The sequence below is a fragment of the Sinohyriopsis cumingii genome, unplaced genomic scaffold (assembly GCF_028554795.1).
Source record: "Sinohyriopsis cumingii isolate HCF-2022 unplaced genomic scaffold, ASM2855479v2 utg001397l, whole genome shotgun sequence".
NCBI classification, from domain to species: Eukaryota; Metazoa; Mollusca; class Bivalvia; order Unionida; family Unionidae; genus Sinohyriopsis; species Sinohyriopsis cumingii.
This window is the reverse complement of record NW_028315993.1, coordinates 4,015,712-4,041,691: the sequence shown is the minus strand read 5'-3', so window position 1 is coordinate 4,041,691 and position 25,980 is coordinate 4,015,712. Positions and strand designations below refer to the sequence as shown.

General features: G+C 32.2%; 1 long non-coding RNA gene across 2 annotated transcripts in view; it reads right to left on the bottom strand.

Annotated features, from left to right (window-relative positions):
• The window catches only part of LOC149772556 (uncharacterized), a 133,032-nt gene that overhangs the window by 65,285 nt on the left and 41,767 nt on the right, over positions 1–25,980 (bottom strand). Inside the window, exon 3 of one of the 2 annotated variants that reach the window (XR_016417676.1) lies at positions 10,759–10,887. This is a non-coding gene — a long non-coding RNA (uncharacterized LOC149772556). Of the gene's footprint in view, positions 1–10,758; positions 10,888–19,760; positions 19,967–25,980 lie in introns of those variants that run through there. The other variant, XR_016417679.1, reaches the window with a different exon arrangement.

Genomic DNA, 25,980 nt, shown 5'->3' with positions numbered 1-25,980 from the left:
ACAATATAGGTGATATTATACATTACATTCCCAATCATCACAACAGAGGTGATATTACACATTACATTCCCAATCATCACAACAGAGGTGATATTATACATTACATTCCCAATCATCACAATAGAGGTGATATTATACATTACATTCACAATCATCACAACAGAGGTGATATTATACTTTACATTCCCAATCATCACAATAGAGGTGATATTATACTTTACATTCACAATCATCACAATAGAGGTGATATTATACATTACATTCCCAATCATCACAACAGAGGTGATATTAAACATTACATTCCCAATCATCACAACAGAGGTGATATTATACATTACATTCCCAATCATCACAATAGAGGTGATATTATACATTACATTCACAATCATCACAATAGAGGTGATATTATACATTACATTCCCAATCATCACAATAGAGGTGATATTATAGATTACATTGACAATCATCACAATAGAGGTGATATTATACATTACATTCACAATCGTCACAATAGAGGTGTTATTATACTTTACATTTGCAATCATCACAGCAGAGGTGATATTATACTTTACATTCACAATCATCACAATAGAGGTGATATTATACTTTACATTCCCAATCATCACAACAGAGGTGATATTATACTTTACATTCCCAATCATCACAATAGAGGTGATATTATACATTACATTCACAATCATCACAATAGGGGTGTTATTATACTTTACATTCACAATCATCACAACAGAGGTGATATTATACTTTACATTCACAATCATCACAACAGAGGTGATATTATACTTTACATTCACAATCATCACAATAGAGGTAATATTATACTTTACACTTCCAATCATCACAACAGAGGTGATATTATACTTTACATTCACAATCATCACAATAGAGGTAATATTATACTTTACATTCCCAATCATCACAACAGAGGTGATATTATACTTTACATTCCCAATCATCACAATAGAGGTGATATTATACATTACATTCACAATCATCACAATAGAGGTGTTATTATACTTTACATTCACAATCATCACAACAGAGGTGATATTATACTTTACATTCACAATCATCACAACAGAGGTGATATTATACTTTACCTTCACAATCATCACAATAGAGGTAATATTATACTTTACACTTCCAATCATCACAACAGAGGTGATATTATACTTTACATTCACAATCATCACAATAGAGGTAATATTATACTTTACATTCCCAATCATCACAACAGAGGTGATATTATACTTTACATTCCCAATCGTCACAATAGAGGTGTTATTATACTTTACATTCCCAATCATCACAACAGAGGTGATATTATACTTTACATTCACAATCATCACAATAGAGGTGATATTATACATTACATTCCCAATCATCACAACAGAGGTGATATTATACTTTACATTCCCAATCATCACAACAGAGGTGATATTATACATTACATTCACAATCATCACAATAGAGGTGATATTATACATTACATTCCCAATCATCACAACAGAGGTGATATTATACTTTACATTCCCAATCATCACAACAGAGGTGATATTATACATTACATTCACAATCGTCACAATAGAGGTGTTATTATACTTTACATTCCCAATCATCACAACAGAGGTGATATTATACTTTACATTCACAATCATCACAATAGAGGTGATATTATACATTACATTCCCAATCATCACAACAGAGGTGATATTATACTTTACATTCCCAATCATCACAACAGAGGTGATATTATACATTACATTCACAATCGTCACAATAGAGGTGTTATTATACTTTACATTCCCAATCATCACAACAGAGGTGATATTATACTTTACATTCACAATCATCACAATAGAGGTGTTATTATACATTACATTCCCAATCATCACAACAGAGGTGATATTATACTTTACATTCCCAATCATCACAACAAAGGTGATATTATACATTACATTCACAATCATCACAATAGAGGTGTTATTATACTTTACATTCCCAATCATCACAACAGAGGTGATATTATACTTTACATTCACAATCATGACAATAGAGGTGTTATTATACTTTACATTCACAATCATCACAACAGAGGTGATATTATACTTTACATTCCCAATCATCACAACAGAGGTGATATGATACTTTACATTCACAATCATCACAATAGAGGTGTTATTATATATTACATTCCCAATCATCACAACAGAGGTGATATTATACTTTACATTCACAATCATCACAATAGAGGTCATATTATACTTTACATTCCCAATCATCACAAAAGAGGTGATATTATACTTTACAATCACAATCATCACAATAGAGGTGATATTATACTTTACATTCACAATCATCACAACAGAGGTGATATTATACATTACATTCCCAATCATCACAACAGAGGTGATATTATACATTAGATTCACAATCATCACAACAGAGGTGATATTATACTTTACATTCCCAATCATCACAACAGAGGTGATATTATACTTTACATTCACAATCATCACAATAGAGGTGTTATTATACTTTACATTCACAATCATCACAATAGAGGTGTTATTATACTTTACATTCCCAATCATCACAATAGAGGTGATATTATACTTTACATTCACAATCATCACAACAGAGGTGATATTATACTTTACATTCCCAATCTTCACAATAGAGGTGTTATTATACTTTACATTCCCAATCGTCACAACAGAGGTGATATTATACTTTATATTCACAATCGTCACAATAGAGGTGTTATTATACATTACATTCCCAATCATCACAACAGAGGTGATATTATACTTTACATTCCCAATCATCACAATAGAGGTGATATTATACTTTACATTCACAATCATCACAATAGAGGTGATATTATACATTACATTCCCAATCATCACAACAGAGGTGATATTACACATTACATTCCCAATCATCACAACAGAGGTGATATTATACATTACATTCCCAATCATCACAATTGAGGTGATATTATACATTACATTCACAATCATCACAATAGAGGTGTTATTATACATTACATTCACAATCATCACAATAGAGGTGATATTATACATTACATTCACAATCATCACAATAGAGGTGATATTATACATTACATTCACAATCATCACAATAGAGGTGATATTATACTTTACATTCCCAATCATCACAATAGAGGTGATATTGTACTTTACATTCCCAATCATCACAACAGAGGTGATATTATACTTTACATTCACAATCATCACAACAGAGGTGATATTATACTTTACATTCCCAATCATCACAACAGAGGTGATATTATACATTACATTCCCAATCATCACAACAGAGGTGATATTATACTTTACATTCCCAATCATCACAACAGAGGTGATATTATACATTACATTCCCAATCATCACAATAGAGGTGATATTATACATTACATTCCCAATCATCACAACAGAGGTGATATTATACTTTACATTCCCAATCGTCACAACAGAGGTGATATTATACATTACATTCACAATCGTCACAATAGAGGTGTTATTATACTTTACATTCTCAATCATCACAACAGAGGTGATATTATACTTTACATTCACAATCATCACAACAGAGGTGATATTATACATTACATTCCCAATCATCACAACAGAGGTGATATTATACTTTACATTCCCAATCATCACAACAGAGGTGATCTTATACATTACATTCACAATCGTCACAATAGAGATGTTATTATACTTTACATTCCCAATCATCACAACAGAGGTGATATTATACTTTACATTCACAATCATCACAATAGAATTGATATTATACTTTACATTCCCAATCATCACAACAGAGGTGATATTATACTTTACATTCACAATCATCACAATAGAGGTGATATTATACATTACATTCCCAATCATCACAACAGAGGTGATATTATACTTTACATTCACAATCATCACAGCAGAGGTGATATTATACTTTACATTCACAATCATCACAATAGAGGTGATATTATACTTTACATTCCCAATCATCACAAGAGAGGTGATATTATACTTTACATTCACAATCATCACAATAGAGGTGATATTATACATTACATTCCCAATCATCACAACAGCGGTGATATTAACTTTACATTCCCAATCATCACAATAGAGGTGATATTATACATTACATTCCCAATCATCACAACAGAGGTGATATTATACTTTACATTCACAATCATCACAACAGAGGTGATATTATACTTTACATTCACAATCATCACAATAGAGGTGTTATTATACTTTACATTCACAATCATCACAACACCGGTGATATTATACATTACATTCACAATCATCACAATAGAGGTGTTATTATACTTTACATTCCCAATCATCACAACAGCGGTGATATTAACTTTACATTCCCAATCATCACAATAGAGGTGATATTATACATTACATTCCCAATCATCACAACAGAGGTGATATTATACTTTACATTCCCAATCATCACAATAGAGGTGATATTATACTTTACATTCACAATCATCACAATATAGGTGATATTATACATTACATTCCCAATCATCACAACAGAGGTGATATTACACATTACATTCCCAATCATCACAACAGAGGTGATATTATACATTACATTCCCAATCATCACAATAGAGGTGATATTATACATTACATTCACAATCATCACAACAGAGGTGATATTATACTTTACATTCCCAATCATCACAATAGAGGTGATATTATACTTTACATTCACAATCATCACAATAGAGGTGATATTATACATTACATTCCCAATCATCACAACAGAGGTGATATTACACATTACATTCCCAATCATCACAACAGAGGTGATATTATACATTACATTCACAATCATCACAATAGAGGTGATATTATACATTACATTCACAATCATCACAATAGAGGTGATATTATACATTACATTCCCAATCATCACAATAGAGGTGATATTATAGATTACATTGACAATCATCACAATAGAGGTGATATTATACATTACATTCACAATCGTCACAATAGAGGTGTTATTATACTTTACATTCCCAATCATCACAACAGAGGTGATATTATACTTTACATTCACAATCATCACAATAGAGGTGTTATTATACATTACATTCCCAATCATCACAACAGAGGTGATATTATACTTTACATTCACAATCATCACAATAGAGGTGATATTATACATTACATTCACAATCATCACAACAGAGGTGATATTATACTTTACATTCACAATCATCACAATAGAGGTGATATTATACATTACATTCACAATCATCACAATAGAGGTGATATTATACATTGCATTCCCAATCATCACAACAGAGGTTATATTATACTTTACATTCCCAATCGTCACAACAGAGGTGATATTATACATTACATTCACAATCATCACAACAGAGGTGATATTATACTTTACATTCCCAATCACCACAACAGAGGTGATATTATAAATTACATTCACAATCATCACAATAGAGGTGATATTATACATTACATTCCCAATCATCACAACAGAGGTGATATTATACTTTACATTCCCAATCGTCACAACAGAGGTGATATTATACATTACATTCACAATCGTCACAATAGAGGTGTTATTATACTTTACATTCCCAATCATCACAACAGAGGGGATATTATACTTTACATTCACAATCATCACAATAGATGTGATATTATACATTACATTCCCAATCATCACAACAGAGGTGATATAATACTTCACATTCCCAATCATCACAACAGAGGTGATATTATACATTACATTCACAATCGTCACAATAGAGGTGTTATTATACTTTACATTCCCAATCATTACAACAGAGGTGATATTATACTTTACATTCACAATCATCACAATAGAGGTGATATTATACATTACATTCCCAATCATCACAACAGAGGTGATTTTATACTTTACATTCCCAATCATCACAACAGAGGTGATATTATACATTACATTCACAATCGTCACAATAGAGGTGTTATTGTACTTTACATTCCCAATCATCACAACAGAGGTGATATTATACTTTACATTCACAATCATCACAATAGAGGTGTTATTATATATTACATTCCCAATCATCACAACAGAGGTGATATTATACTTTACATTCACAATCATCACAATAGAGGTGATATTATACATTACATTCACAATCATCACAACAGAGGTGATATTATACTTTACATTCACAATCATCACAATAGAGGTGATATTATACATTACATTCACAATCATCACAATAGAGGTGATATTATACTTTACATTCCCAATCATCACAGTAGAGGTGATATTATACTTTACATTCCCAATCATCACAACAGAGGTGATATTATACTTTACATTTACAATCATCACAATAGAGGTGATATTATACATTACATTCCCAATCATCACAACAGAGGTGATATTATACTTTACATTCACAATCATCACAACAGAGGTGATATTATACTTTACATTCACAATCATCACAATAGAGGTGTTATTATACTTTACATTCACAATCATCACAATAGAGGTGATATTATACATTACATTCACAATCATCACAACAGAGGTGATATTATACTTTACATTCACAATCATCACAATAGAGGTGTTATTATACTTTACATTCACAATCGTCACAATAGAGGTGATATTATACATTACATTCACAATCGTCACAATAGAGGTGATATTATACATTACATTCCCAATCATCACAACAGAGGTGATATTATACATTACATTCCCAATCATCACAACAGAGGTGATATTATACTTTACATTCCCAATCATCACAACAGAGGTGATATTATACTTTACATTCCCAATCATCACAATAGAGGTGATATTATACATTACATTCCCAATCATCACAATAGAGGTGTTATTATACTTTACATTCACAATCATCACAACAGAGGTGATATTATACTTTACATTCACAATCATCACAACAGAGGTGATATTATACTTTACATTCACAATCATCACAATAGAGGTGTTATTATACTTTACATTCACAATCATCACAATAGAGGTGATATTATACATTACATTCCCAATCATCACAACAGAGGTGATATTATACTTTACATTCACAATCATCACAATAGAGGTGTTATTATACTTTACATTCCCAATCATCACAACAGAGGTGATATTATACTTTACATTCCCAATCATCACAACAGAGGTGATATTATACATTACATTCCCAATCATCACAATAGAGGTGTTATTATACTTTACATTCCCAATCATCACAACAGAGGTGATATTATACTTTACATTCACAATCATCACAATAGTGGTGTTATTATACTTTACATTCCCAATCATCACAACAGAGGCGATATTATACTTTACATTCCCAATCATCACAACAGAGGTGATATTATACATTACATTCACAATCATCACAATAGAGGTGTTATTATACTTTACATTCACAATCATCACAATAGAGGTGATATTATACATTACATTCACAATCATCACAACAGAGGTGATATTATACTTTACATTCACAATCATCACAATAGAGGTGTTATTATACTTTACATTCACAATCGTCACAATAGAGGTGATATTATACATTACATTCACAATCGTCACAATAGAGGTGATATTATACATTACATTCCCAATCATCACAACAGAGGTGATATTATACATTACATTCCCAATCATCACAACAGAGGTGATATTATACTTTACATTCCCAATCATCACAACAGAGGTGATATTATACTTTACATTCCCAATCATCACAATAGAGGTGATATTATACATTACATTCACAATCATCACAATAGAGGTGTTATTATACTTTACATTCACAATCATCACAACAGAGGTGATATTATACTTTACATTCACAATCATCACAACAGAGGTGATATTATACTTTACATTCACAATCATCACAATAGAGGTGTTATTATACTTTACATTCACAATCATCACAATAGAGGTGATATTATACATTACATTCCCAATCATCACAACAGAGGTGATATTATACTTTACATTCACAATCATCACAATAGAGGTGTTATTATACTTTACATTCCCAATCATCACAACAGAGGTGATATTATACTTTACATTCCCAATCATCACAACAGAGGTGATATTATACATTACATTCCCAATCATCACAATAGAGGTGTTATTATACTTTACATTCCCAATCATCACAACAGAGGTGATATTATACTTTACATTCACAATCATCACAATAGTGGTGTTATTATACTTTACATTCCCAATCATCACAACAGAGGCGATATTATACTTTACATTCCCAATCATCACAACAGAGGTGATATTATACATTACATTCCCAATCATCACAATAGAGGTGTTATTATACTTTAGATTCACAATCATCACAACAGAGGTGATATTATACTTTACATTCCCAATCATCACAATAGAGGTGTTATTATACTTTACATTCCCAATCATCACAACAGAGGTGATATTATACTTTACATTCACAATCATCACAATAGAGGTGATATTATACATTACATTCCCAATCATCACAACAGAGGTGATATTATACATTACATTCACAATCATCACAACAGAGGTGATATTATACATTACATTCCCAATCATCACAACAGAGGTGATATTATACTTTACATTCCCAATCATCACAACAGAGGTGCAATAATTGTTTGATATAAATAAGGAATGTTATGTAAAAATATTGTTGACATATTTTGCTCAAAAGCTGCTATCGATTTCCAGTACAGATTGAATTATTAAGATGGGCATTGAGGAAACGTTTAAATTTACTGTGACTATGTGTATAGTATGTAATCACCTTGATTGTGTGGGTTATATAATCACATTTATAGTGTGGTTTATGTAATCACCTTGACTGTGTGGGTTATATAATGACATGCATTGTGTCGTTTATGTAATCACCTTGACTGTGTGGGTTAAATAATGACATGCATAGTGTGGTTTATGTAATGACATTGACTGTGTGGGTTATACCATCACATATATAGTGTGATTTATGTAATCACCTTGACTGTGTGTATGAAATAATGACATGCATAGTGTGGTTTATGTAATGACATTGACTGTGTGGGTTATATCATCACGTGTATAGTGTGGTTTATGTAATCATCTTGACTGTGTGTATTAAATAATGACATGCATAGTGTGGTTTATGTAATGACATTGACTGTGTGGGTTATATAATGACATGCATAGTGTGGTTTATGTAATCACCTTGACTGTGTGGGTTATATAATCACATTTATAGTGTGGTTCATGTAATCACCTTGACTGTGTGGGTTAAATAATGACATGCATAGTGTGGTTTATGTAATGACATTGACTGTGTGGGTTATACCATCACATATATGGTGTGGATTATGTTATCACCTTGACTGTGTGTATGAAATAATGACATGCTTAGTGTGGTTTATGTAATGACATTGACTGTGTGGGTTATATCATCACGTGTATAGTGTGGTTTATGTAATCATCTTGACAGTGTGTATTAAATAATGATATGCATAGTGTGGTTTATGTAATGACATTGACTGTGTGGGTTATACCATCACACATATAGTGTGGTTTATGTAATCACCTTGACTGTATGGGTTATATAATTACATTTATATAGTAGTTTATGTAATCACCTTGACTGTGTGGATTATATAATCACATATATAGTGTGGTTTATGTAATCACCTTGACTGTATGGGTTATATTATCACATTTATATAGTAGTTTATGTAATCACCTTGACTGTGTGGGTTATATAATCATATTTATAGTGTGGTTTATATAATCACCTTGTCAAGACAGTACGGCTGTGGTTATACATGGTTATACATGGCGGTATACATGCGTGAATACGGTTTACATTTAAATAAACCTAGTTAGTCTTACTTCCATTGGACTGTTTGAAAGATATTCATAGTTGGATAGTGTTACGACTGTATGGTCTTAAAATAAGTGACACAAAGCAGCTATGCCACCAAATTTAGTAAGCTTCAACATCTGTATTCCCTAGTATACAAAGTTTCACTTCAACATACACTTACAATATTATTACTTAAATCCCATGTAATTATAATTGTTCTTGGCAAGCTGAACAGATTATACTGTTTCGAAAGAATTTCAATAGCAAAAGCCCTGTTGTAAAATTAGCCTTGATAAATCAGAATGATATAATTCTAAATGTCTTTAAATAAATAATCAGATTCCACACAGTAGTGATTTAGTCCAAACATTTTGCGCATATCTGCAATTTAAAAATTTAGTTTAAATATTTAATTCTGTGAAATTGTATCGGGTCCCAGCAGTAAATGAGTTTACATACTTGACTTAAGGTAGGACCATATAATGTTGTATAACTCACCACAACACAACACTATGCTCAGATAAAAGGTCAACTACAAAATATAAATTATATATATACATATATAACATCATGAATGGTGTATGTACAAAAGCATGACATGTTTACTTATTTTAATTGCAAGCTCTCTCTCTCTCTCTCTCTCTCTATCTCTCTCTATCTCTCTCTCTCTCTCTCTCTCCAGCCCGCTATCTCTCTCTTTCTCTATCTCTCTCTGTTTAATAATTATAGCTATACATTTTGAGATGTTAATAAATCACAATAATTTTAGTTTCCAGTACAGTCAATATACTTACATCATATACATCTCTGGCACTTGTATGTTAATGTTTATTCTTTAACTGCAGAAATTGCAAAGTTATTATTGTTTAAACAGCAATGTCAGCAATCTAACAGCGTTACTTTAGCGTTCTTAAGGATCGTACCTGTGTAAAAGGAAATGTTTGTATGTTATTTGGTATTTAATTATCACATACAAAGACTATTGCGGACTTATTCAAAATACATTCTGGATTGAATCATCCTAGTACATCAAGACAATAGGTAAGTTACCTAATTGAATCGTTCTATTACATAAAGACAATAGGTAAGTTAACTAATTGAATCATTCTAGTACATCAAGACAATATGTACGTTAACTAATTGAATCATTCTATTACATCAAGACAATAGGTACGTTAACTAATTGAATCATTCTAGTACATCAAGACAATATGTAAGTTAACTAATTGAATCATTCTAGTAAATCAATACAATAGGTAAGTGAGAGTATCTGAGTGGCCGAGTGGTCTAAAGCGCTCTCCGTTACGGATCACTGCCATCTCACTTCTCTCTGCGTGGGTTCGAGTCTAGGATTCGGTCAATGTGGGTATGTGAGAATGCTTGCCAGTAGCTTCTCGTGGGTCGGTGGTTTTTCCCGGGTTTTTCCCGGGTTCTTCCTCCACCATTAATACTGGACGCCATACATAGCCTATCGTGTGCTGAAAAATGGCGTTAAACCCCACAACAACAACAACAACAATAGGAAAGTTAACTAATTAAATCATTCTAGTATAACAATACAATAGGTAAGTTAACTAAATGAATCATTCTCGTAGATCAAGACAATAGGTAAGTTAACTAATTGAATCATTCTAGTACATCAAGACAATAGGTAAGTTAACTAACTGAAGAAACCTGTTAACGCATTACATTCAACACAACTGTATTTCAGTCGGAATAGTACATACAGTTAGACATGAGATAGCCAAGTACATTCAAGACTACTGTATTTCAGTCGGAATATTGTATACAGTTAGACATGAGATAGACCAGTACATTCAAGACTACTGTATTTCAGTCGGAATAATATATACAGTTAGACATGAGATAGACCAGTACATTCAAGACTACTGCATTTCAGTCGGAATAGTATATACAGGTAGACATGAGATAAACCAGTACATTCAAGACTACTGCATTTCAGTCGGAATAGCATATACAGTTATACATGAGATAGACCAGTACATTCAAGACTACTGTATTTCAGTCGGAATAGCATATACAGTTATATATGAGATAGACCAGTACATTCAAGACTACTGTATTTCAGTCGGAATAGTATATACAGTTAGACATGAGATAGACCAGTACATTCAAGACTACTGTATTTCAGTCGGAATAGTATATACAGTTAAACATGAGATAGACCAGTACATTCAAGACTACTGTATTTCAGTCGGAATAGTATATACAGTTAGACATGAGATAGACCAGTACATTCAAGACTACTGTATTTCAGTCGGAATAGTGTATACAGGTAGACATGAGATAAACCAGTACATTCAAGACTACTGTATTTCAGTCGGAATAGCATATACAGTTATACATGAGATAGACCAGTACATTCAAGACTACTGTATTTCAGTCGGAATAGTATATACAGTTAGACATGAGATAGACCAGTACATTCAAGACTACTGTATTTCAGTCGGAATAGTATATACAGTTAAACATGAGATAGACCAGTACATTCAAGACTACTGTATTTCAGTCGGAATAGTACGTACAGTTAGACATGAGATAGACCAGTACATTCAAGACTACTGTATTTCAGTCGGAATAGTATATACAGTTAGACATGAGATAGACCAGTACATTCAAGACTACTGTATTTCAGTCGGAATAGTATATACAGTTAGACATGAGATAGACCAGTACATTCAAAACTACTGTATTTCAGTTGGAATAGTATATACAGTTATACATGAGATAGACCAGTACATTCAAGACTACTGTATTTCAGTCGGAATAGTACATACAGTTAGACATGAGATAGACCAGTACATTCAAGACTACTGTATTTCAGTCGGAATAGTACATACAGTTAGACATGAGATAGACCAGTACATTCAAGACTACTGTATTTCAGTCGGTATAGTACATACAGTTAGACATGAGATAGACCAGTACATTCAAGACTACTGTATTTCAGTCGGAATAGTACATACAGTTAGACATGAGATAGACCAGTACATTCAAGACTACTGTAATTCAGTCGGAATAGTTTATACAGTTAGACATGAGATGGACCAGTACATTCAAGACTACTGTATTTCAGTCGGAATAGTATATACAGTTAGACATGAGATAGACCAGTACATTCAAGACTACTGTATTTCAGTCGGAATAATATATACAGTTAGACATGAGATAGACCATTTAAAAGCATCTGGGATTTAATTAAAATATTGTAAGTTCATTCATAAACATTCCAATTATGTTCTAGAGGGGATACAATGTCTTTATTTAATTTTACAAAAAACGCTGACGATTTTAAATTTATCTGCACTGTGTTATGAATATTTGTCCGAACTAATTAAAATTTAGGATGATGTTTGAAACATTAAGATTAGTAAACAACTTTGTAACTTCGATTTATATAAAGAAAATAAGAGTGCTTACATGTGTTACGTAACTCCATGGATGAAAGATGGCAATCGTGAATAAGACAGCTTCATTAGAAAGAACCCATGTAGTGTTAACCGTCAGAAAATAACACTTTATATTTGTACGTGGCGTCCAAAATGTATGTGATGTGTATTTATAGTCACGAAGAAAATACCAGAAAAGAGCGAAAAACACCAAGTTTAGCAAACATCAAATAATGCGTTTCCCTAGAATACATTGCGAAATATTTAAATTGAACTTAAAGTATTGTGAGCTAAATTCTAAATGTTACTGAAAGTTCAATCACATGTCCAAAAGTATAGAATGTTCCCAATGTATTACGATGGTGTTCTGAACGAATTCTAATGTTGAATGTGATGATGTACCAATATAATGAATTGTGGCAATGTGCTAGTAATGTAGATTATCACAATAATATAAGCCACATTGAGTTTCATTGAATTTTAAAATAATCCCAAACTAGTGATATATATATATATATATATATATATATATATATATATATATATATATATATACATATACATATATATATATATATATATATATATATATATATATATATATATATATATATATATATATATATATATATATATATATATATATATATATATATATATATATATATATATATATATATATATATATAACACGTATATGTACTCCCATTGCTTGAACACATCTACGAGTCTGATTCAACAACACATATTAATATATGAATGTGTCATCGTGATGTGAACAACCTTAATTGAAACACATTAGAGGCACAATAGAAGACTAGGATGAGGCAAGCAGGATCATACCAATTTACATAAATTTAAAAATAAATAATCAGAAATGACCAGATAATTTTGAACTAGAAATATAATAACACTAATTCTGGTTAAAATAAAGATTTGTGCAAAATCTAAAATTGGTAAAACAGTACACAGCTTTCACATGAATGCCACAAAATAGGCATAAAGAAATGAAACATTTCCATACACATGAGAGTGCAATATAAATTTATTATTATCAACGTATAAAATAATACAATACAATTTACAAAGATATTTAAGTACCTGAAAATGAAATAATAGTACTTTGAACAATGCAACACTACTTAAGACGATATTTAAAGATCTGAAAGGGAGAAATTAGTATTACAGATATTCAAAAATATGAAACTGAAATATAAATATATTGTTATAAATGAATGCAAAAGCGACACATTATAAATCTGTACTTATCACAAAGATCTGCAGAAACTGATACTATCCAATGAATGTCAAACGATCAGGTGACCAAGTAGTCTGAAGCGATATCTATGCTGGTCTAGTTTATATATCCAGTCGCTTGCTAAGGGTCAACAAAACGTTGACAATGTATGCTGTTATTGGTAAAATTATCTGGTAGGGTATCAAGTCAAGGGTAGGCTATAAGCCATTCATCCTCAGATGAACCATGTTAATGTGCATGGTTGTCCCGTACCAAAGTTCTCGTCTTCAGGTTTTAATTCATTAACCCGCTGCTGAACCTTTTCATCCTTCGGCCTGAGTGACCCTTTGTGTCAATACAATTATATATGCACTGATGGCTTTATAACATTTACTTAGAAAAAGGCAGATAAATTTCTTTGCTGGTTTTATTTGAAACAGTGTCATTGAAAATTTGCAGGATCTTTATGAAATATATATTTAAATAAGACAAAACTGAAGTGGAGTCCTGTAAATCTTCCAAAATCGATAATCACTTTGATATTTAATTTTGAAAATAAAATCTTGTGAAATATATTGTCTGCCTGATATTAAATTTAGAAAATGTTATTGAACTACATGATACATTTACATATATATATATATATATATATATATATATATATATATATATATATATATATATAATATATATGCTATTTATTAGAATGGAAATATCTTTGTAAAACCCTTTTACAATTTACTACACACAGCGTGGGGGTCTTGAGTCATCAGGAGTAATGGGCTTCACTAAGGTTTGTCATCTGTACGTCTTAGTACAAAGCCCTAGGAGATCATATCCGTGTTTATATTTGCCATTCATGTTTAGGTTTTAGTGTTATGAAAGGGGTTTGGTTAGATTTATATATCTTGAAAGAGTGAAATAACCTAGCGCTGGCTATAGTAGGTTTTAGGGTTAGGGTTTCGGATTAGAACACAATAATTACCTCTGGCGTAAGAAGAACTATCTGCTCTCCTCCACTTACGCTAAGAATCAAAATAGCTTCGATCATACGATCATGATGGACCAATCGGCTCCGGCCTATGTAGTTAGGTGTTAGAGTCAGGGAGTCTAGTACACGAATCATATATGGCCTAGGATTGGTGGTTATTGATTTGGCTAGGTTTCCATGTCTATGCCTAAAGTGGATATAATGTGGCCTAGGAATGGTGAATATGGATTTGGCTAGGTTTCCATGTCTATGACTAAAGTGGATATAATGTGGCCTAGAATTGTTGGTTATTGATTTGGCTAGGTTTCCATGTCGATGCCTACAGTGAATATAACGTGGCCTAGGAAGAATTACCTGCACCCTTTAACCTGACAATACATTTACCTAAATCCTTTTGTTCTGAGTTGTCATTTAGAATCAGGATTTTGCGATAACTTAAATCTTTCTGGACTTAAACGCATTATTACCCTCTTCGGTTTGCTTCTGACAATCTGATCACCTAACCTTTTATATTTACAATAAACAATCACCGGTTTGGTTTGTTTGAACATATTTAATTTTAGTGTACCCTACTCTAACCAGTTTAGCTACTTCGGTTGCTTTCGTGTTATAATATCTGTATCCAATAGTTTTCAATTTTGTTAAGTTTTCGTAAGTTTGCCTTTCTGGTCCACCATTTCCATAGGAGTGACCGACCAATGGTATATATATTGCCCTGGGATATTACAACGATTACAACTTATTTTATCTGATTTACGATTGATTTCCAATCAATATCTCGTGAATGTGTCTCTTTGTGTAAGGCTTGTTTGTATTACATACTATTTACTACATTTCTTACAAGTGACACGGTATGTGACGTTTCTGGAATTGTAAGAATGATATATATATATATATATATATATATATATATATATATATATATATATATATATATATATATATATATATATATATTAGGTAGTGGTGTTGCAACAACAAATTTACAACGTCTCCAAACCTGATCTAATAGGGTACTAATTAGACTTAAACATTTTCAAACCTCGTTCAAGCTATCCCCATTATAATTATTTATATAATACTTTTTACATCTAATGTCACCAAAGAGCTTTGGCACGGAATTCTGTCTGAAACTCAGTGGCATCTCTGGTGAGAAGGAGGTCGTGTGGCTAAAGGTGTTAAAAATGAGTCTATGTATTCCGATATATGATATTGTTCAAGCCCAATATATGATAATATTGGTTTTCCTGTTAAATGGAACCGACCGTGAGTCATGATGTTTATTGATCTTCGGCAAATTGTAAATATGTTTGTTATTAAGTATTTAACTTGCTTCTTAGCAATGTGCTTGTTGTTGGCCAATCTATATATAATTTATGTTGTTTGTATACTTATGTTACGATAAATGTGATCATTTAATCTCCTGTAATGTTTGGGGTAGCAAGTTGAGAACAATGTTGCAATTTAACATCAAAACGTACTTAAAGGGAAGATAGTGTAGGTAATTGTTTGCATTGTAACGGTCACGAAACTTGTTTAATGTGGCATCTTACAAGCTGAACTAATGCACATCACAAATGGTTTGCAAAGATTATAATTGATAATGGTTAAATAAACGAGAAAAAAATAAGCGGAAGAGGTGCTTTACTTGAACTTTATAAATAACAGACTGATATCTCACTTGATTGCATAAAAGCCAAAGACATTCTCAGGCGGGTTGAGTGTCGTTTTATTGTGATTTAAATATCTAAGTAAATAAAAAGCGTATCAAATAAACGAAGACAATACTTCGTCCAATTGAACTTTAGGGGAGTTGATTTGTCCTATTTCAAACGCGAAAACATAATGAACCGTTATGAGAACCCTGTGTAGTCCGTCTTGTTATACAACTCAAATTCGGAGAAACTTTGTGGATAATATCATGATTAAACTAATCCTAAGTGTGCTGGATAAAGCAAAACGGAAAATGCGGATATTATCGGAGTTGGTGGTGTGGACGTATTTACGAACAGAATTACTAACTATTAGAGCACAGAAGGCTTCTATGTTTGTCGAAGGATTTGCCCTTTAATTAGTGTGAGAATAGTAGGAACAAATTAAACTTAGTATATATCTACAGAGGGACAGAGAGACAGATGGTATCGATACATCCCTGAATCTTTTCCTTTCAGTCATGTTTGAAACATGTGTTAGCAGTTAACTAATATGCAAAATAGTAAATACTACATAACATTTACTTATGCTAATCACGAATAAATTAAAATAAAAACTAGTCTGCTAAATATGGTACCAGTATCGATATGAAGTTTTAAAATTATAAAGTATGTAAGTTATATTAGTACCACAGTCAAAGAATATAGTTGAAACGATTTGATTCTAAAGTGTTATTTGCTCGTTCCACTAACGGCACCTGAAGCTCTTCACACAATAGCAATGCACTTTTGTAGGTTTGTTAAAACGATGTAAGTAACGTCAGAATGCAATTGAAAAAATTGAGACTTTCGGTGTTATTTTCTACCATGACATCACAAATTAGTTATTAGTATGCCAGTCAATGTCATGTAGCCATAAAGAACTTTGATTCTTCTTTCTTCATAAATGCCACAAGAGCAGGCAGGTTAGTAGATGTACAAATACAGTTCATTGTACAAATACAGCTCATTGTACAAATACAGCTCATTGTACATATAGGTAAACAATTCCCTGGTAGTGCGACTAATTAACACTTTTCTTTACATTTTAGTACTTTAAGGACATAGAAGTAATATTCAAACCATATTTGCATTGAACTTAGTTTACGTTTTGTTAAATTTCTCGATATAATCTCACAATTATTTTTGTTTCTTAAGCAATTGTCTTAATGCATTTTCTACATTATCACAGTGAATATCTTGGTTGGATGATCATCAACATGTGGACATCATTATCTGTATCCGAGCATTATCTTGCTACATATTTGGATGTGGCAATTCTTACTAGATTTCATTCCTGTAGGGATACTTTTATGTAAGAAGCCTGGAAGGTAATCAACGTTTACCTTATATACTGCATCATGCCAGTAAATATTCTGTTTCTTCTGGACGTCTCCACCAGTTTCGTGATACATGACTTCAAATCACAAAATCGTTTTGTCAAGGACATAATGGATATCTTCTACATGGACTCCGGAATGGCCCAGATAATAAATAAAATTATTAGGATGGTAATACTGCGTCATGCAGGAAGATCAGTTTTTGCGGTATCTACAGAAATAAATATATAACTGCATATTTCATAAAGGTGTATGCCTTACGGTATCCGGCATTAAACAATATATAATATTACTTCTTACAACCACAGTCAGGGAAAAATGCTATGTTCAGTGCCTTATTTTAGCTGGCAAGCTGCCAAATTAAACTTAGTTTCATCGTCGTTAGAAGGCAAACAGTCAAATACTCTACCCTATTTTCCTTTAAACATTACGTGCAGTTTTCTTGCAATATTGTACAAAGATTTCCCGATCGTAAATGTACTTAATAAATACTTTTGGTGTCAAATATCCTGTATAAAGTAATTGACCATTACTAAATGTGGCGATTAATTCTAGAGACTTTCATAACGTTCAAGTCAAACTTCATACACTACTTCTTCGAATCCAGTGATTTATGCTAATCGGCATGACTATCCATATCTGTATATCATCTACGGTGAATGATGTTAACGTTAACAGCACCTTTGTGAGAACATTTATAGATATAACAAATTCTCTGCAAAATATGCTTGACCATTTAACCTCAAATTAGGAAATATTCAATTGTTTATATCTTTGTTTTCATAACGTAGTATAATTTATTATTACTTTTAAAACGTAATAAATACTAATTACTATGTTTGAATTTTTTCTCTTGTTCTACTGTTGCATTTTGTGTGCTCTGTTTTATTTATTCATGCATGGCTCTCTTCATAAGAGTATTCCGATCGTAATTCTAGTTGCCCTATCAAATCAGCATTATTTTTTAATTTCATTTGTAAACTGGTGTCTGAAATTTCTGTTGAAGATATTGCTATTTGCTGTTGTAAAGTCTCTACACGTCTGCATCCGATTTAAATTATTCATGAACACCTTTATCTAATTATTGTGTATAATAGGATTTGAATATGCATACCTCTTAACTTCGTTTCAGTGGTTGTACTTGTTTGCTGAGCTTTGATCGTGTATAATCTGCGTGGAATAAACATGCATATACACGTGGTCTTATGTTTCTTCTTGTATAAAATCTTGTTTAATTTAACATTGTATTTGCTGGACATGGCCGTTAGTTCAAAGGTTTCCATCAGTACATTTGCGACGGTTACCATTCACTTTGCTGATGAAGCTTCGTCGCCTAACAAAGGAAGTGAGAAAAATAAAAATAAACCCTGTTACTGGTGAACTGCATAAAGGCTATATCACTTACACGTAAGCTTCTAAACTGCCTTTAGCGATCGACAACTTAGTTGCTACGTGAATGATATTGCAAAGAACCGCCGTCCACTAACATGGTTGTTTTCTGTCATAAAGGTCAGAATAAACAAATGTCTATACAAAGCGAACAAAGGCAATGCGTCGCCCAATGTATGAACTCTGGGTTTATTGACTTGCTCATTTTAAAGGTGGATACATTACGAAACGGTGATGTGAAGACTGTATACTTAAATCTTTTTAAACAAAGCAAACTTTCTGAAACTTTATTTTAAATATTATGAATATATTTAATGTAGGTGTGTTGATGTGCCGAAAATGAAAAGATGGATATTATTTGCGTTGTTTGTAGGAAATATATTAAAAACGAAATAACAAGTTGTTCTACAAGGGCAGATCGGTATATCTGTCGATGGATGGGCCAGTTATTTGGTTTGAGAATAAGATGATCAATCTAACTTAACTTGTACCTACAGAGGGAAGGAGAGAGACGGTATTCACACATCCCTGCATTGTTGCGCACAAGTTATGTTCGATCGATATGTGATGTCTGCTCATTACAACAGCATCCTGTCTACTATGTGCAGATCAAAAATGATGTCAATTCAAATCGTAGTTTGTTATAATGAGATTTAGAATCGGTATTTAAAACTCTAAAATATATAACTTATACCAAAACTAAAGACAAACGATTTACACGAGTTGAATGATATCACAAGAATGAAACATTACCTAACCATCAGAACGTATTTCTAATTTCAAATCAAACTGTAAATATAAAAGTTGTTTTCAATTGTGTCTGTCCAATAGGGATCATGCAAATGATGCAAAGTAAATAATTTATAGCGTAGATAATTCATTTTTATCGAAATATTATACTGAAAAATGGGAAGTTATGTTAAGGAACACTTTTGAGGTTAATTATGACCACTGCATTTTGATGACATTTAAAACAAATTTGAACGGATTCCTCCACAGTTTTAATAATTCGATATATTTGTCTATCCTACTGACCAAGCTAAATCTTTCTCGCATGGTGCTTATGAGTTCTCATATAAATATTTGGTATGCATTAGTTGTTATTGTATTATTATTATTTTCTTATTCCACTAACGTCAGCGGGAAATACAAAAACAAAATCATATTCTTGCAGGTACTTCACATTTGTCATGATCTTATCTGAGGTCCAATATTGCCCTAGTGCATTGGCGGTCTATTCTTTTGTTTCTAGCTAACAAATAAACCTTATTTTGATATACGTACTCTCGACGTTCTGATAGCTTTATTTTTGATGAGTAATCCATATCTCTCTCAGAAGGTCATGTGTCTGAGTTATGGTCACGCTACTTGGGTAGTTATACTAACAACTAATATGTGATATCACTGTAGAGAAAAACACTGAAAGACAATGTTTTCAATCATCTTCTTTCATTATTTACAACAAAGACATAATCCTGCTAAAGAGCGGTTTCTGTTTGAAGACCTTACAAGACATTTTAGACTGTGTCTTATTCCCATTTGAAGACTTTACAAAACCATTTAGACTGTAGCTCATTTCTTTTTGAAGACCTTACAAGACATTTTAGACTGTGGCTCACTTCTTTTTGAAGACCTAGCAAGACAATTTAGACTGTGGCTCATTTCTGTGTGAAGACCTTACAAGACATTTTAGACTGTGGCTCATTTCTGTTTGAAGACCTTACAATACATTTTAGACTGTGGCTCATTTCTGTTTGAAGACCTTTCAATACATTTTAGACTGTGGCTCATTTCTGTTTAAAGACCTTATAATAAATTTTAGACTGTGGCTCATTTCTGTTTGAAGACTTTACAAGACATTTTAGACTGTGACTCATTTATGTTTGAAGACCTTACAATACATTTTAGACTGTGACTCATTTCTGTTTGAAGAAATTACAAGACATTTTAGACTGTGGCTCATTTCTGTTTGAAGACCTTACAATACATTTTAGACTGTGGCTCATTTCTGTTTGAAGTCCTTACAAGACATTTTAGACTGTGGCTCATTTCTGTTTGAAGACCTAGCAAGACAATTTAGACTGTGGCTCATTTCTGTTTGAAGACCTTACAAGATATTTTAGGCTGTGGCTCATTTCTGTTTGAAGACCTTACAATACATTTTAGACTGTGGCTCATTTCTGTGTGAAGACCTTGCAAGACGTTTTAGACTGTGGCTCATTTCTGTTGGAAGACATTACAATACATTTTAGACTGTGGCTCATTTCTGTGTGAAGACCTTGCAAGACATTTTAGACTGTGGCTCATTTCTTTATAGATGATGTTTTCAGTTATATCTAACTGTCCTAACCCTGACTAGTAAATATACTTTATTAAATGCGCTATTTATCACCTCACCATCATCAATAACATGTACTGGATAAAACGACTTGCTTATCTGCATCACTTTCAGGAGCATTATTTCTTATCACTGATGTTCACGCTGCATGCTTGAACTAAATATGAAAAGTACAGTGTTATCCCTCACGCTCGGCATAACTGTTTGCTACTACATGGATTTTTAGCAAGTATTTCATTGAAACTGGAAAATGGGAGGGGAGTGGGAGAGAGGTGGTATTCGCAGTTATTACGATTGTGTAGACTCGTGTGAGAATTTGGTCTGATAGACTACCAGACTGAACAATGTTTGAATTGCTGATCAACCCTAGATAACCTCCTGAGAGATATATAGAACTTAGGAAAAAAGGTCATCTTTACTTCGATAGTACTTATTAAAACAAGGTTTAGCTGTTATCTTCAAATAAAACAAAAGACCATTTCAAGTCAATACACTATAGGTACTCTTATGGATAGTTAAGGCAAAAATTTACCTCGGAGAAGCTAATGAAGAATATAAATTATCTGCTAGATTAGGAATTTCAGCATTTACGGTTGCCGTTAGTTGAATGAGAACATAATAATACAATAGCATAAAAATATGCAACAAATATTGATATGAGAACCGGGCGGCAGGATGCAAAACACTTGATGATTGGTCGGTATGAGTGACAAATGCATCGAATAATTGAAACCCTGGACGAATCCGTTTTAAAGTGTTTAAATGCCATTACAAATGTCCTGCTCAACATTAACAACAAATAGTGCTAATTAACAGTTTTCAGTGTTATCATGTGGAAGAAAATTAATTAAGTACGCTATAAATTGTTGCATTTAATTTCTACCATTTTAATGGTCCCATTTCACCAGCCATATGTTCTAAGACTAAGTGTTCTTTACAAACTTGTTTTGAAATTAGAAATAAGATTTGATGGTCAATGAAATGGTTTATCTTTGTGGTATTCTAAAATTTGAGCAAAGAGTTTCTACTATATCTTTGTACTTTAGTACTAGTATCAGTTGGATACTTTAGAGTATTAATGGGCATAGCGATTCTACTTTTACATTTTAACATACTACTTTTTTAATTGACTTGATCCGTGATCAACATAAAATAGAAATTATGACATTTGCACTCTTGCATATTAGTGAACTGATACCACGCACGGTCAAACATAACTGCTGCGCAAAAACAAGGATATATCGATACAATTTGTCTCTCCGTCCGTCCTTTGTAGATATAGGTTAAGTTTACTTTGATCCTCTTATCTACAAACAGAATAATGGGCACACTCATCGACAATCATAGAAGCCTGCCCTACTAGAACAGTTTGTAATTCTCGTCTATGAATTTGCGTTGAATCACAATTCTTAAGTACAGAGGGTTTCCATCACAGATCATTGTTTTCATGTTAGATATAGGAGAACTCAACTTCATCAGTTGGGACAAGCATTGTCTTTGTTTACTTTGTACGCCATTTATTTATTTAACTTCGATACATGAAGTACAATAACGTAACTCATAACCCGCCCGAGAGGTACATCCACCGCTTTGCCTTTTATGTGATCACATGATATTTCCGTTTGTCACTTATAAGGTTCATTTAAGAACAACAAACATTAATTTCATTTCTTCACAGTAAACCATCAAGAATACGAATCTTTACAAATATTGGATTGTGTGCATTATTTCAGTTTATAAGTTGCCATATTAAATACGTTTCATGACCTTTACAAGACAAACAATCACAAACTATATGCATTATTTCCCAATAAATGTTACTTGAAAATCTCTTTCAACACTGTACCAAGACGTCAAAGATGCATTAAATAAATAAGTCAATGTCAAATATCCCATGGAAAGTCATTGATCATCATTAACTGCTAGCGTAACTCATAAAATTAAAGCTACAGTACAGTGATATTACACTTTTCAGGACAGTGATATTACACTTTTCAGTACAGTGATACTACACGGATCTAATTTTAACGTTTGTGACCAATATTAGATTTCAGTGGACAAAGTTATGAAATTTCACAAACGAATTTTCAGCTCTTGTTTAGGAATTCATTTTTCCAGATTTTGTATAAAAAGCGAGAGAGCTAACCTTATGAACATTATGACAGTGAATTTGTTCTAGCTCACTCACAAACACATTACGTAGTGCGTTATATATATATATATATATATATATATATATATATATATATATATATATATATATATATATATATATATATTGATTCAAGCAATGAACAAACGAATTCTGCGGGAACCATTCAAAAAGCGCTCGGAAGGTAGTTTAGAACCTAAAGCGTATCTGAAGTGTGGAGTTGGAATTAGAAGAAACACGCAGTTGTGTGTGTAATGTGATGGTAAAAACTAAAGAGAGCTCATAAGATATTATGAAAAAGAAAATATCATCGACGATAATGACAGTCATACGAAATGCAAAAGCTTATCTAGCTTGATTTTCAAAATAATAATTTAGACAAATAATAATTTAAACAAATGATTTTATATATAAATGGAACAAAAATAATTTGTGACACATCCTCTCATTAAGAATTATGAGGCATATCCAGCTGGTATAATCAGGAACTGTCGACTAAATGAAGAACAGCAGCAGAGAAGGCGAACAGACTGACTTGGGGAGCGTCCAAAAACCGAAATAAGGCTTCTAACTCAAATATTTTTCGAGCTGAACATTTGCTTGAATAAAAAATTGTCTAAACAAATTGAGGATTCTCCGCTTAGTTAGACCATTTATTTTCGTAAATTGTTTTCCTGATCTGTAAACTCATCAATAACGAATATATTACAAAAAACGAACCAACTCGAGGTCATGCCTCCTCTGCTGCTATATTAATTTATCCAAATATTTCATCAGGTCCAATACGATATCTTGTTCTCGGATCGTGCAAATTTATTGTTATAAATCCATATGGAGTAGCTTGCGCTCGTGAAAATAAATTTCTGGATTTAATTATATCCATGTCACCGCTGCATCAAGTTTGATGAATATTTCGCAACATATGTGTATCAACTCCATTAAACACAACTAAAATATTACAGATTTCTCTGATCACTTTTGGTATTTGTGTGTATCGTTGAGTAACATAAATAACATCGGTGTTTTTATGTCTACCTCGAGAAAAAATCCTAGCTAGATTTGATTGTTTGTCCAGCATCACATCATCGTATACAACTAAATTATTAATACATCCGCATATGGAATCTACTGATGGTGCTTTATCAATATCGGTTATAAACTCGATAACATGATTATCTTTATCTATTTGCGAGTTTTCATTAAAATCCTTGAGCACATCATAACATCGTTGATCATCTCATTATAAGATTAAGTAACAACTGCGTCTTTCCACTTCCAGATGGTCCTATTATTATCATTCTGATGGAATTTGGTAACGCAGGATGGTACTTGACAGGTTCTCATTTTCTTGTCGCTGAGAAATCAATTATATCCATGCTTTATAAAATATCTATGGATTTATATTGTGTTAAGTGCAGGACGCGTACCCCGACGCATACACTAACAACTATTACCACAAAAAAAAATA